General features: G+C 37.3%; 6 non-coding genes across 6 annotated transcripts; all 6 read right to left on the reverse strand.

The window, feature by feature from the left end:
• Nucleotides 1-2114: 2114 nt before the first annotated feature.
• Nucleotides 2115-2186, reverse strand: TRNAA-CGC (transfer RNA alanine (anticodon CGC)). Its single transcript has one exon. It is a non-coding gene; the product is annotated as a tRNA-Ala (tRNA).
• An 850-nt stretch (nucleotides 2187-3036) lies between these two features.
• On the reverse strand, nucleotides 3037-3108 carry TRNAA-CGC (transfer RNA alanine (anticodon CGC)). Its single transcript has one exon. It is a non-coding gene; the product is annotated as a tRNA-Ala (tRNA).
• A 2695-nt stretch (nucleotides 3109-5803) lies between these two features.
• On the reverse strand, nucleotides 5804-5875 carry TRNAA-CGC (transfer RNA alanine (anticodon CGC)). The gene has a single exon. It is a non-coding gene; the product is annotated as a tRNA-Ala (tRNA).
• A 1775-nt stretch (nucleotides 5876-7650) lies between these two features.
• TRNAA-CGC (transfer RNA alanine (anticodon CGC)) lies at nucleotides 7651-7722 on the reverse strand. Its single transcript has one exon. It is a non-coding gene; the product is annotated as a tRNA-Ala (tRNA).
• An 850-nt stretch (nucleotides 7723-8572) lies between these two features.
• TRNAA-CGC (transfer RNA alanine (anticodon CGC)) lies at nucleotides 8573-8644 on the reverse strand. Its single transcript has one exon. It is a non-coding gene; the product is annotated as a tRNA-Ala (tRNA).
• Nucleotides 8645-12262: 3618 nt separating this feature from the next.
• TRNAA-CGC (transfer RNA alanine (anticodon CGC)) lies at nucleotides 12263-12334 on the reverse strand. Its single transcript has one exon. It is a non-coding gene; the product is annotated as a tRNA-Ala (tRNA).
• Nucleotides 12335-13878: the final 1544 nt, after the last annotated feature.

Raw genomic sequence — 13878 nt, forward strand, 5'->3', positions numbered from 1 at the left:
ACCTTCAGTTCCCACTGAAAATAAAAAATCTATTTCCTACTTACCATATGTTTTCCCTCAGTGTAGGAGAATGGCAATAGGCATTCAATGGGAACTTAACTTTGAAAAATGGAATGAAGAAGATGATGAATATAATCATATTTGATTAATTTTTTATGATTTGTATTCAACTTTGACTATTGCTGTAGAATACTTGTATTGGTTTGCTTGTTATCTTTGGCTCTTCTAGAGAGTTTACATATGGTAAAAATCTGTATTTTGCAAAACTTAGAGATTCTGGGGATTGAACTCAGGAGCTTATACAAGCGAAGCCTGCGCTCTACCACCAAGCTACATCCCATATGAGCTGCTATTTTCTGATGCATAAGTGATTGCAGCTTTACAATTCACTAGAGATTTACAACTTTTCAGTGTTATTAGGGATATCTTAGATGATGGAAGGATAACCATTATACCATGCTTGACTTCAAGGACTTTATGGTTTTCATGGCTGATGAGAATGCAAGTAGATTCCCATTCCGAACATTGGAATGCTCTTAAAGTTCTCCATCAGAGACTGGTTCATCATCAGAATCCCCTACTTTTACTACAGAATGGTGTGGATATTGATCAAGTTTTGCTAACTAGAGGGCTGTCTTACATTCTGTTTGGTCATCAGTGTCAGAACTTAGCAGAAGGGCACAAAGGATGCATGCTACGACTGCCTCTTGGCCACTGCTAGCTAATGCTTCACCAGGCAATCTATGTAGAGTTGATATGTTGTCATCATTCCATGCTTTGAAATTTCATTAAGTGCTTGCCCTCCAAGCCCATGTCCATCCTCTTTTTGTTCATAAAGTGGTTGAACTTGTCTCTCAATCTTAATCATTTAGTTATGCTATATTAATTGTCTCGCTCTTTTATTAAACTTTGCTCAGGTAGTCGCCTTCAGTTCCCACTGAGAATAAAAAATCTGTTTCCTACTTACCATATGTTTTCCCTCAGTGTAGGAGAATGGCAATAGGCATTCAATGGGAACTTAACTTTGAAAAATGGAGTAAAGAAGATGATGAATATAATCATATTTGATTAATTTTTTATGATTTGTATTCAACTTTGACTATTGCTGTAGAGTTCTTGTATTGGTTTGCTTGATATCTTTGGCTCTTCTAGAGAGTTTACATATGGTAAAAAGCTGTATTTTGCAAAACTTAGAGATTCTGGGGACTGAACTCAGGAGCTTATACAAGCGAAGCATGCGCTCTACCACCGAGCTACATCCCCTATGAGCTGTTATTTTCTGATGCATAAGTGATTGCAGCTTTACAATTCACTAGAGATTTACTACTTTTCAGTGTTATTAGTGATATCTTAGAGGATGGAAGGATAACCATTATACCATGCCTGACTTCAAGGACTTTATGGTTTTCATGGCTGATGAGAATGCAAGTAGATGCCTATTCCGAACATTGGAATGCTCTTAAAGTTCTCCATCAGAGACTGGTTCATCATCAGAATCCCCTACTTTTACTAATGAATGGTGTGGATATTGATCAAGTTTTGCTAACTAGAGGGCTGTCTTACATTCTGTTTGGTCATCAGTGTCAGAACTTAGCAGAAGGGCACAAAGGATGCATGCTAAGACTGCCTCTTGGCCACTGCTAGCTAATGCTTCACCAGACAATCTATGTAGAGTTGATATGTTGTCATCATTCCATGCTTTGAAATATCATTAAGTGCTTGCACTCCAAGCCCATGTCCATCCTCTTTTTCTTCACAAAGTGTTTGAATTTGTCTCTCAATCTTAATCAATTAGATTTGCTATATTATTTGTCTAGCTCTTTTATTAAACTTTGCTTGAGTTGTCGCCTTCAGTTCCCACTGAAAATAAAAAATCTATTTCCTACTTACCATAAGTTTTCCCTCAGTGTAGGAGAATGGCAATAAGCATTCAATGGGAACTTAACTTTGAAAAATGGAATGAAGAAGATGATGAATATAATCATATTTGATTGATTTTTTATGATTTGTATTCAACTTTGACTATTGCTGTAGAGTACTTTTATTGGTTTGCTTGTTTTCTTTGGCTCTACTAGAGAGTTTACATATGGTAAAAAGCTGTATTTTGTAAAACTTGGAGATGCTGGGGATTGAAACCGGGGCCTCATACATGCGAAGCATGCGCTCTACCACTGAGCTACATCCCCTATGAGCTGCTATTTTTTATGCGCAAGTGATTGCAGCTTTACATTTCACTAGAGATTTACTAATTTTCAGTGTTATTAGGGATATCTTAGAGGATGGAAGCATAACCATTATACCATGCTTGACTGCAAGGACTTTATAGTTTTCATGGGTGATGAGAATGCAAGTAGAAGCCCATTCCAAACATTGGAATGCTCTTAAAGTTCTCCATCAGAGACTGGTTTATCATCAGAATCCCCTACTTTTACTAATGAATGGTGTGGATATTGATCAAGCTTTGCTAACTAGAGGGCTGTCTTACATTCTGTTTGGTCATCAGTGTCAGAACTTAGCAGAAGGGCACAAAGGATGCATGCTAAGACTTCCTCTTGGGCATTGCTAGCTAATGCTTCACCAGACAATCTATGTAGAGTTGATATGTTGTCATCATTCCATGCTTTGAAATGTCATTAAGTGCTTGCCCTCCAAGCCCATGTCCATCCTCTTTTTGTTCACAAAGTGTTTGAACTTGTCTCTCAATCTTAATCAATTAGTTTTGCTATATTATTTGTCTCGCTCTTTTATTAAACTTTGCTTGAGTTGTCGCCTTCAGTTCCCACTGAAAATAAAAAATCTATTTCCTACTTACCATATGTTTTCCCTCAGTGTAGGAGAATGGCAATAGGCATTCAATGGGAACTTAACTTTGAAAAATGGAATGAAGAAGATGATGAATATAATCATATTTGATTGATTTTTTATGATTTGTATTCAACTTTGACTATTGCTGTAGAGTACTTTTATTGGTTTGCTTGTTTTCTTTGGCTCTACTAGAGAGTTTACATATGGTAAAAAGCTGTATTTTGTAAAACTTGGAGATGCCGGGGATTGAATCCGGGGCCTCATACATGCGAAGCATGCGCTCTACCACTGAGCTATATCCCCTATGAGCTGCTATTTTTTTATGCACAAGTGATTGCAGCTTTACATTTCACTAGAGATTTACTACTTTTCAGTGTTATTAGGGATATCTTAGAGGATGGAAGCATAACCATTATACCATGCTTGACTGCAAGGACTTTATGGTTATCATGGCTGATGAGAATGCAAGTAGATGCCCATTCCGAACATTGGAGTGCTCTTAAAGTTCTCCATCAGAGACTGGTTCATCATCAGAATCCCCTACTTTTACTAATGAATGGTGTGGATATTGATCAAGTTTTGCTAACTAGAGGGCTGTCTTACATTCTGTTTGGTCATCAGTGTCAGAACTTAGCAGAAGGGCACAAAGGATGCATGCTAAGTCTGCCTCTTGGCCACTGCTAGCTAATGCTTCACCAGACAATCCATGTAGAGTTGATATGTTGTCATCATTCCATGCTTTGAAATATCATTAAGTGCTTCCCTCCAAGCCCATGTCCATCCTCTTTTTGTTCACAAAGTGTTTGAACTTGTCTCTCAATCTTAATCAATTAGTTTTGCTATATTATTTGTCTCGCTCTTTTATTAAACTTTGCTCGTTTAGTCGCCTTCAGTTCCCAATGAAATTAAAAAATCTATTTCCTCATTACCATAGTTTTCCCTCAGTGTAGGAGAATGGCAATAGGCATTCAATGTGAACTTAACTTTGAAAAATGGAATGAAGAAGATGATGAATATAATCATATTTGATTGATTTTTTATGATTTGTATTCAACTTTCACTATTGCTGTAGAGTACTTTTATTGGTTTGCTTGTTTTCTTTGGCTCTACTAGAGAGTTTACATATGGTAAAAAGCTGTATTTTGTAAAACTTGGAGATGCCGGGGATTGAATCCGCGGCTTCATACATGCGAAGCATGTGCTCAACCACTGAGCTATATCCCCTATGAGCTGCTATTTTTTTATGCACAAGTGATTGCAGCTTTACATTTCACTAGAGATTTACTACTTTTCAGTGTTATTAGGGATATCTTAGAGGATGGAAGCATAAGCATTATACCATGCTTGACTGCAAGGACTTTATGGTTATCATGGCTGAAGAGAATGCAGGAAGATGCCCATTCCAAACACTGGAATGCTCTTAAAGTTCACCATCAGAGACTGGTTTATCATCAGATTCCCCTACTTTTACTAATGAATGGTGTGGATATTGATCAAGCTTTGCTAACTAGAGGGCTGTCTTACATTCTGTTTGGTCATCAGTGTCAGAACTTAGAAGAAGGGCACAAAGGATGCATGCTAAAACTGCCTCTTGGGCATTGCTAGCTAATGCTTCACCAGACAATCTATGTAGAGTTGATATGTTGTCATCATTTCATGCTTTGAAATTTCATTAAGTACTCGCCCTCCAAGCCCATGTCCATCCTCTTTTTGTTCACAAAGTGTTTGAACTTGTCTCTCAATCTTAATCAATTAGTTTTGCTATATTATTTGTCTCGCTCTTTTATTAAACTTTGCTTGAGTTGTCGCCTTCAGTTCCCACTGAAAATAAAAAATCTATTTCCTACTTACCATAAGTTTTCCCTCAGTGTAGGAGAATGGCAATAGGCATTCAATGGGAACTTAACTTTGAAAAATGGAATGAAGAAGATGATGAATATAATCATATTTGATTGATTTTTTATGATTTGTATTCAACTTTGACTATTGCTGTAGAGTACTTGTATTGGTTTGATTGTTATCTTTGGCTCTTCTAGAGAGTTTACATATGGTAAAAAGCTGTATTTTGCAAAACTTAGAGATTCTGGGGATTGATCTCAGGAGCTTATTCAAGCGAAGCATGCGCTCTACCACCGAGCTACATCCCCTATGAGCTGCTATTTTCAGATGCATAAGTGATTGCAGCTTTACAAATCTCTAGAGATTTACTACTTTTCAGTGTTATTAGTGATATCTTAGAGGATGGAAGGATAACCATTATACCATGCTTGACTTCAAGGACTTTATGGTTTTCATGGCTGATGAGAATGCAAGTAGATGCCCATTCCGAACATTGGAATGCTCTTAAAGTTCTCCATCAGAGACTGGTTCATCATCAGAATCCCCTACTTTTACTAACGAATGGTGTGGATATTGATCAAGTTTTGCTAACTAGAGGGCTGTCTTACATTCTGTTTGGTCATCAGTGTCAGAACTAAGCAGAAGGGCACAAAGGATGCATGCTATGACTGCCTCTTGGCCACTGCTAGCTAATGCTTCACCAGACAATCCATGTAGAATTGATATGTTGTCATCATTCCATGCTTTGATATATCATTAAGTGCTTGCCCTCCAAGCCCATGTCCATCCTCTTTTTGTTCACAAAGTGTTTGAACTTGTCTCTCAATCTTAATCAATTAGTTTTGCTATATTATTTGTCTCGCTCTTTTATTAAACTTTGCTTGAGTTGTCGCCTTCAGTTCCCACTGAAAATAAAAAATCTATTTCCTACTTACCATAAGTTTTCCCTCAGTGTAGGAGAATGGCAATAAGCATTCAATGGGAACTTAACTTTGAAAAATGGAATGAAGAAGATGATGAAAATAATCATATTTGATTGATTTTTTATGATTTGTATTCAACTTTGACTATTGCTCTAGAGTACTTTCATTGGTTTGCTTGTTTTCTTAGGCTCTACTAGAGAGTTTACATATGGTAAAAAGCTGTATTTTGTAAAACTTGGAGATGCCGGGGATTGAAACCGGGGCCTCATACATGCGAAGCATGCGCTCTACCACTGAGCTACATCCCCTATGAGCTGCTATTTTTTTATGCACAAGTGATTGCAGCTTTATATTTTACTAGAGATTTACTACTTTTCAGTGTTATTAGGGATATCTTAGAGGATGGAAGCATAACCATTATACCATGCTTGACTGCAAGGACTTTATGTTTTTCATGGCTGATGAGAATGCAAGTAGATGCCCATTCCAAACACTGGAATGCTCATAAAGTTCTCCATCAGAGACTGGTTTATCATCAGAATCCCCTACTTTTACTAATGAATGGTGTGGATATTGATCAAGTTTTGCTAACTAGAGGGCTGTCTTACATTCTGTTAGGTCATCAGTGTCAGAACTTAGCAGAAGGGCACAAAGGATGCATGCTAAGACTGCCTCTTGGGCATTGCTAGCTAATGCTTCACCAGACAATCTATGTAGAGTTGATATGTTGTCATCATTCCATGCTTTGAAATTTCATTAAGTGCTTGCCCTCCAAGCCCATGTCCATCCTCTTTTTGTTCATAAAGTGGTTGAACTTGTCTCTCAATCTTAATCATTTAGTTCTGCTATATTATTTGTCTCGCTCTTTTATTAAACTTTGCTCAGGTAGTCGCCATCAGTTCCCTCTGAGAATAAAAAATCTATTTCCTACTTACCATATGTTTTCCCTCAGTGTAGGAGAATGGCAATAGGCATTCAATGGGAACTTAACTTTGAAAAATGGAATGAAGAAGATGATGAATATAATCATATTTGATTGATTTTTTATGATTTGTATTCAACTTTGACTATTGCTGTAGAGTACTTGTATTGGTTTGATTGTTATCTTTGGCTCTTCTAGAGAGTTTACATATGGTAAAAAGCTGTATTTTGCAAAACTTAGAGATTCTGGGGATTGATCTCAGGAGCTTATTCAAGCGAAGCATGCGCTCTACCACCGAGCTACATCCCCTATGAGCTGCTATTTTCAGATGCATAAGTGATTGCAGCTTTACAAATCTCTAGAGATTTACTACTTTTCAGTGTTATTAGTGATATCTTAGAGGATGGAAGGATAACCATTATACCATGCTTGACTTCAAGGACTTTATGGTTTTCATGGCTGATGAGAATGCAAGTAGATGCCCATTCCGAACATTGGAATGCTCTTAAAGTTCTCCATCAGAGACTGGTTCATCATCAGAATCCCCTACTTTTACTAACGAATGGTGTGGATATTGATCAAGTTTTGTCTAACTAGAGGGCTGTCTTACATTCTGTTTGGTCATCAGTGTCAGAACTAAGCAGAAGGGCACAAAGGATGCATGCTATGACTGCCTCTTGGCCACTGCTAGCTAATGCTTCACCAGACAATCCATGTAGAATTGATATGTTGTCATCATTCCATGCTTTGATATATCATTAAGTGCTTGCCCTCCAAGCCCATGTCCATCCTCTTTTTGTTCACAAAGTGTTTGAACTTGTCTCTCAATCTTAATCAATTAGTTTTGCTATATTATTTGTCTCGCTCTTTTATTAAACTTTGCTTGAGTTGTCGCCTTCAGTTCCCACTGAAAATAAAAAATCTATTTCCTACTTACCATATGTTTTCCCTCAGTGTAGGAGAATGGCAATAGGCATTCAATGGGAACTTAACTTTGAAAAATGGAATGAAGAAGATGATGAATATAATCATATTTGATTGATTTTTTATGATTTGTATTCAACTTTGACTATTGCTGTAGAGTACTTTTATTGGTTTGCTTGTTTTCTTTGGCTCTACTAGAGAGTTTACATATGGTAAAAAGCTGTATTTTGTAAAACTTGGAGATGCCGGGGATTGAAACCGGGGCCTCATACATGCGAAGCATACGCTCTACCACTGAGCTACATCCCCTATGAGCTGCTATTTTTTATGCGCAAGTGATTGCAGCTTTACATTTCACTAGAGATTTACTAATTTTCAGTGTTATTAGGGATATCTTAGAGGATGGAAGCATAACCATTATACCATGCTTGACTGCAAGGACTTTATAGTTTTCATGGGTGATGAGAATGCAAGTAGAAGCCCATTCCAAACATTGGAATGCTCTTAAAGTTCTCCATCAGAGACTGGTTTATCATCAGAATCCCCTACTTTTACTAATGAATGGTGTGGATATTGATCAAGCTTTGCTAACTAGAGGGCTGTCTTACATTCTGTTTGGTCATCAGTGTCAGAACTTAGCAGAAGGGCACAAAGGATGCATGCTAAGACTGCCTCTTGGGCATTGCTAGCTAATGCTTCACCAGACAATCTATGTAGAGTTGATATGTTGTCATCATTCCATGCTTTGAAATGTCATTAAGTGCTTGCCCTCCAAGCCCATGTCCATCCTCTTTTTGTTCACAAAGTGTTTGAACTTGTCTCTCAATCTTAATCAATTAGTTTTGCTATATTATTTGTCTCGCTCTTTTATTAAACTTTGCTTGAGTTGTCGCCTTCAGTTCCCACTGAAAATAAAAAATCTATTTCCTACTTACCATATGTTTTCCCTCAGTGTAGGAGAATGGCAATAGGCATTCAATGGGAACTTAACTTTGAAAAATGGAATGAAGAAGATGATGAATATAATCATATTTGATTGATTTTTTATGATTTGTATTCAACTTTGACTATTGCTGTAGAGTACTTTTATTGGTTTGCTTGTTTTCTTTGGCTCTACTAGAGAGTTTACATATGGTAAAAAGCTGTATTTTGTAAAACTTGGAGATGCCGGGGATTGAATCCGGGGCCTCATACATGCGAAGCATGCGCTCTACCACTGAGCTATATCCCCTATGAGCTGCTATTTTTTTATGCACAAGTGATTGCAGCTTTACATTTCACTAGAGATTTACTACTTTTCAGTGTTATTAGGGATATCTTAGAGGATGGAAGCATAACCATTATACCATGCTTGACTGCAAGGACTTTATGGTTATCATGGCTGATGAGAATGCAAGTAGATGCCCGTTCCGAACATTGGAATGCTCTTAAAGTTCTCCATCAGAGACTGGTTCATCATCAGAATCCCTTACTTTTACTAATCAATGGTGTGGATATTGATCAAGTTTTGCTAACTAGAGGGCTGTCTTACATTCTGTTTGGTCATCAGTGTCAGAACTTAGCAGAAGGGCACAAAGGATGCATGCTAAGACTGCCTCTTCGCCACTGCTAGCTAATGCTTCACCAGACAATCTATGTAGAGTTGATATGTTGTCATCATTCCATGCTTTGAAATTTCATTAAGTGCTTGCCCTCCAAGCCCATGTCCATCCTCTTTTTGTTCACAAAGTGTTTGAACATGTCTCTCAATCTTAATCAATTAGTTTTGCTATATTATTTGTCTCGCTCTTTTATTAAACTTTGATTGAGTTGTCGCCTTCAGTTCCCACTGAAAATAAAAAATCTATTTCCTACTTACCATATGTTTTCCCTCAGTGTAGGAGAATGGCAATAGGCATTCAATGGGATCTTAACTTTGAAAAATGGAATGAAGAAGATGATGAATATAATCATATTTGATTAATTTTTTATGATTTGTATTCAACTTTGACTATTGCTGTAGAGTACTTGTATTGGTTTGCTTGTTATCTTTGGCTCTTCTAGAGAGTTTACATATGGTAAAAAGCTGTATTTTGCAAAACTTAGAGATTCTGGGGATTGAACTCAGGAGCTTATACAAGCGAAGCATGCGCTCTACCACCGAGCTACATCCCATATGAGCTGCTATTTTCTGATGCTTAAGTGATTGCAGCTTTACAATTCACTAGAGATTTACTACTTTTCAGTGTTATTAGTGATATCTTAGAGGATGGAAGGATAACCATTATACCATGCTTGACTTCAAGGACTTTATGGTTTTCATGGCTGATGAGAATGCAAGTAGATGCCCATTCCGAACATTGGAGTGCTCTTAAAGTTCTCCATCAGAGACTGGTTCATCATCAGAATCCCCTACTTTTACTAATGAATGGTGTGGATATTGATCAAGTTTTGCTAACTAGAGGGCTGTCTTACATTCTGTTTGGTCATCAGTGTCAGAACTTAGCAGAAGGGCACAAAGGATGCATGCTAAGTCTGCCTCTTGGCCACTGCTAGCTAATGCTTCACCAGACAATCCATGTAGAGTTGATATGTTGTCATCATTCCATGCTTTGAAATATCATTAAGTGCTTCCCTCCAAGCCCATGTCCATCCTCTTTTTGTTCACAAAGTGTTTGAACTTGTCTCTCAATCTTAATCAATTAGTTTTGCTATATTATTTGTCTCGCTCTTTTATTAAACTTTGCTCGTTTAGTCGCCTTCAGTTCCCAATGAAATTAAAAAATCTATTTCCTCATTACCATAGTTTTCCCTCAGTGTAGGAGAATGGCAATAGGCATTCAATGTGAACTTAACTTTGAAAAATGGAATGAAGAAGATGATGAATATAATCATATTTGATTGATTTTTTATGATTTGTATTCAACTTTCACTATTGCTGTAGAGTACTTTTATTGGTTTGCTTGTTTTCTTTGGCTCTACTAGAGAGTTTACATATGGTAAAAAGCTGTATTTTGTAAAACTTGGAGATGCCGGGGATTGAATCCGCGGCCTCATACATGCGAAGCATGTGCTCAACCACTGAGCTATATCCCCTATGAGCTGCTATTTTTTTATGCACAAGTGATTGCAGCTTTACATTTCACTAGAGATTTACTACTTTTCAGTGTTATTAGGGATATCTTAGAGGATGGAAGCATAAGCATTATACCATGCTTGACTGCAAGGACTTTATGGTTATCATGGCTGAAGAGAATGCAGGAAGATGCCCATTCCAAACACTGGAATGCTCTTAAAGTTCACCATCAGAGACTGGTTTATCATCAGATTCCCCTACTTTTACTAATGAATGGTGTGGATATTGATCAAGCTTTGCTAACTAGAGGGCTGTCTTACATTCTGTTTGGTCATCAGTGTCAGAACTTAGAAGAAGGGCACAAAGGATGCATGCTAAAACTGCCTCTTGGGCATTGCTAGCTAATGCTTCACCAGACAATCTATGTAGAGTTGATATGTTGTCATCATTTCATGCTTTGAAATTTCATTAAGTACTCGCCCTCCAAGCCCATGTCCATCCTCTTTTTGTTCACAAAGTGTTTGAACTTGTCTCTCAATCTTAATCAATTAGTTTTGCTATATTATTTGTCTCGCTCTTTTATTAAACTTTGCTTGAGTTGTCGCCTTCAGTTCCCACTGAAAATAAAAAATCTATTTCCTACTTACCATAAGTTTTCCCTCAGTGTAGGAGAATGGCAATAGGCATTCAATGGGAACTTAACTTTGAAAAATGGAATGAAGAAGATGATGAATATAATCATATTTGATTGATTTTTTATGATTTGTATTCAACTTTGACTATTGCTGTAGAGTACTTGTATTGGTTTGATTGTTATCGTTGGCTCTTCTAGAGAGTTTACATATGGTAAAAAGCTGTATTTTGCAAAACTTAGAGATTCTGGGGATTGATCTCAGGAGCTTATTCAAGCGAAGCATGCGCTCTACCACCGAGCTACATCCCCTATGAGCTGCTATTTTCAGATGCATAAGTGATTGCAGCTTTACAAATCTCTAGAGATTTACTACTTTTCAGTGTTATTAGTGATATCTTAGAGGATGGAAGGATAACCATTATACCATGCTTGACTTCAAGGACTTTATGGTTTTCATGGCTGATGAGAATGCAAGTAGATGCCCATTCCGAACATTGGAATGCTCTTAAAGTTCTCCATCAGAGACTGGTTCATCATCAGAATCCCCTACTTTTACTAACGAATGGTGTGGATATTGATCAAGTTTTGCTAACTAGAGGGCTGTCTTACATTCTGTTTGGTCATCAGTGTCAGAACTAAGCAGAAGGGCACAAAGGATGCATGCTATGACTGCCTCTTGGCCACTGCTAGCTAATGCTTCACCAGACAATCCATGTAGAATTGATATGTTGTCATCATTCCATGCTTTGATATATCATTAAGTGCTTGCCCTCCAAGCCCATGTCCATCCTCTTTTTGTTCACAAAGTGTTTGAACTTGTCTCTCAATCTTAATCAATTAGTTTTGCTATATTATTTGTCTCGCTCTTTTATTAAACTTTGCTTGAGTTGTCGCCTTCAGTTCCCACTGAAAATAAAAAATCTATTTCCTACTTACCATAAGTTTTCCCTCAGTGTAGGAGAATGGCAATAAGCATTCAATGGGAACTTAACTTTGAAAAATGGAATGAAGAAGATGATGAAAATAATCATATTTGATTGATTTTTTATGATTTGTATTCAACTTTGACTATTGCTCTAGAGTACTTTCATTGGTTTGCTTGTTTTCTTAGGCTCTACTAGAGAGTTTACATATGGTAAAAAGCTGTATTTTGTAAAACTTGGAGATGCCGGGGATTGAAACCGGGGCCTCATACATGCGAAGCATGCGCTCTACCACTGAGCTACATCCCCTATGAGCTGCTATTTTTTTATGCACAAGTGATTGCAGCTTTATATTTTACTAGAGATTTACTACTTTTCAGTGTTATTAGGGATATCTTAGAGGATGGAAGCATAACCATTATACCATGCTTGACTGCAAGGACTTTATGGTTTTCATGGCTGATGAGAATGCAAGTAGATGCCCATTCCAAACACTGGAATGCTCATAAAGTTCTCCATCAGAGACTGGTTTATCATCAGAATCCCCTACTTTTACTAATGAATGGTGTGGATATTGATCAAGTTTTGCTAACTAGAGGGCTGTCTTACATTCTGTTAGGTCATCAGTGTCAGAACTTAGCAGAAGGGCACAAAGGATGCATGCTAAGACTGCCTCTTGGGCATTGCTAGCTAATGCTTCACCAGACAATCTATGTAGAGTTGATATGTTGTCATCATTCCATGCTTTGAAATTTCATTAAGTGCTTGCCCTCCAAGCCCATGTCCATCCTCTTTTTGTTCAGAAAGTGTTTGAACATGTCTCTCAATCTTAATCAATTAGTTTTGCTATATTATTTGTCTCGCTCTTTTATTAAACTTTGCTTGAGTTGTCACCTTCAGTTCCCACTGAAAATAAAAAATCTATTTCCTACTTACCATATGTTTTCCCTCAGTGTAGGAGAATGGCAATAGGCATTCAATGGGAACTTAACTTTGAAAAATGGAATGAAGAAGATGATGAATATAATCATATTTGATAAATTTTTTATGATTTGTATTCAACTTTGACTATTGCTGTAGAGTACTTGTATTGGTTTGCTTGTTATCTTTGGCTCTTCTAGAGAGTTTACATATGGTAAAAAGCTGTATTTTGCAAAATTTAGAGATTCTGGGGATTGAACTCAGGAGCTTATACAAGCGAAGCATGCGCTCTACCACCGAGCTACATCCCCTATGAGCTGCTATTTTCTGATGCATAAGTGATTGCAGCTTTACAATTCACTAGAGATTTACTACTTTTCAGTGTTATTAGTGATATCTTAGAGGATGGAAGGATAACCATTATACCATGCTTGACTTCAAGGACTTTATTGTTTTCATGGCTGATGAGAATGCAAGTAGATGCCCATTCCGAACATTGGAATGCTCTAAAAGTTCTCCATCAGAGACTGGTTCATCATCAGAATCCCCTACTTTTACTAATGAATGGTGTGGATTTTGATCAAGTTTTGCTAACTAGAGGGCTGTCTTACATTCTGTTTGGTCATCAGTGTCAGAACTTAGCAGAAGGGCACAAAGGATGCATGCTAAGACTGCCTCTTGGCCACTGCAAGCTAATGCTTCACCAGACAATCTATGTAGAGTTGATATGTTGTCATCATTCCATGCTTTGAAATATCATTAAATGCTTGCCCTCCAAGCCCATGTCCATCCTCTTTTTGTTCACAAAGTGTTTGAACTTGTCTCTCAATCTTAATCAATTAGTTTTGCTATATTATTTGTCTCGCTCTTTTATTAAACTTTGCTTGAGTTGTCGCCTTCAGTTCCCACTGAAAATAAAAAATCTATTTCCT

The sequence above is a fragment of the Taudactylus pleione genome, unplaced genomic scaffold (genome assembly GCF_031769625.1).
Source record: "Taudactylus pleione unplaced genomic scaffold, aTauple2 ptg000070l, whole genome shotgun sequence".
Lineage (NCBI taxonomy): Eukaryota > Metazoa > Chordata > Amphibia > Anura > Myobatrachidae > Taudactylus > Taudactylus pleione.